We start from the raw sequence: 1,599 nt of genomic DNA, 5'->3' as shown, positions 1-1,599 counted from the left end.
TGGTACCGCACTTTGGCTTGGTGCCCTCCCCCTCTACGCTTGGTGGCGATCCGCAGCCGACTCCGCACCTCCCTCACTCCGGAAGGCACTTGCTTCGATTGTCCCTCTCATCGCTTGGGCTATTTGGAAGCACCGCAACGCGTGTATCTTTGACCATAGGCAACCCTCCATCAATCTCGTGTTCGCAGCGATTCAAGATGACGTGCGCGCCTGGGCCAAGACCGGCGCCAAAGGGCTACAAACTCTAATAGATGTAATGTAAACTAGGATGTAATGGGGCCGAGCACCCCCCCCCCCCTCTTCTGCTCCTGGGAGCCTCCGACTTGCCTCCAGGCGCACAAATCGAAGGATCTCCCATCATGTACTTTCAACCTACCTATCAATGCAATGATATGGGCGTATTGGTGAAAAAAGAAAGTTCACATGGGTGACCAATGCATCATATATAATACTAGTTTTTTCTAGTTTAAATCTAACACCGATTTGTGATTTTCCTATCGTACACGTATATAAATACGTCTAGGGCGAATCAATCTGTGATTGGATGATTAGAGGGACCGTGGTATTCCCAGCCCATCAGAATTCAAATCCTGGTGCTCGCATTTATTGCTGGATTTATTTCAGAATTTCTGGCGATGCGCATTCAGTGGGAGGAGACGTTCCCGTCGACGATGAGGTGCCTGCGGTAAGTTCGTAAATTTCAAGATGATATGCCGGCTCAGTTTTTCGGAAATGCTCATAGGGGTAGGATGTGAGTGTGTGCATTCATAAGGGTGAGTGTATGCGCGTGTATATGAGCGTTTGTGTCTATATTGATGTTAAAAAAATATGTCTACGGTCCGCATGTCAAGTGGTGTGTGTGCGATTGTACGTCTTCATAGAAAATTCGATGCCAACCCGTCCTTGAACACCTAATCAATCGCCTAGGTCCAGGCCACTGGCTCTATGTTCCTGTTGTGCAAGTCTTCTTTGCATTTAAACATGTATATAACATACAATCATATTTCCAACACAGATGACCGCATAGCGCAGGGGATTAGCGCGTCTGACTTCGGATCAGAAGGTCGTGGGTTCGTCTCCCACTGTGGTTGAAGTTTTTTATTCTTTAGTTTGAGAAAATCCAAAACAACATTTTAAAAAGCTTAAAACATAATTAAACTTACATAATCCTACACTTTTATAATAGTAGTTTTTTTGTAGGCTACACAATCCTACAATTTCATAATACTAAAAATTTTATAGGCTACACAAACCAGATCTATTTTTTATTCTTTAGTTTGAGAAAATCCAAAACAACATTTTAAAAAGCTTAAAACATAATTAAACTTACACAATCCTACACTTTTATAATAGTAATTTTTTTGTAGGCTACACAATCCTACAATTTCATAATACTAAAAATTTTATAGGCTACACAAACCAGATCTATTTTTTATTCTTTAGTTTGAGAAAAATCCAAAACAACATTTTAAAAGCTTAAAACATAATTAAACTTACACAATCCTACAATTTTATAATACTAATTTTCTTGTAGGCTACACAAACCAGACCTATTTTTCTATTCTTTAGTTTGAGAAAATCAAGCTTAAAACATAATTA

General features: G+C 40.2%; 1 non-coding gene across 1 annotated transcript; it reads left to right on the top strand.

Moving 5' to 3' along the window:
- The first annotated feature begins 1,017 nt into the window (after positions 1-1,017).
- TRNAR-UCG (transfer RNA arginine (anticodon UCG)) lies at positions 1,018-1,091 on the top strand. Its single transcript has one exon. It is a non-coding gene; the product is annotated as a tRNA-Arg (tRNA).
- Positions 1,092-1,599: the final 508 nt, after the last annotated feature.

The sequence above is a fragment of the Triticum urartu genome, chromosome 1A (genome assembly GCF_056163025.1).
Source record: "Triticum urartu cultivar PI428250 chromosome 1A, HENAU_Tu73, whole genome shotgun sequence".
NCBI classification, from domain to species: Eukaryota; Viridiplantae; Streptophyta; class Magnoliopsida; order Poales; family Poaceae; genus Triticum; species Triticum urartu.
The sequence above is the reverse complement of the archived record's forward strand: the minus strand, read 5'-3'. Positions and strand labels throughout refer to the sequence as shown.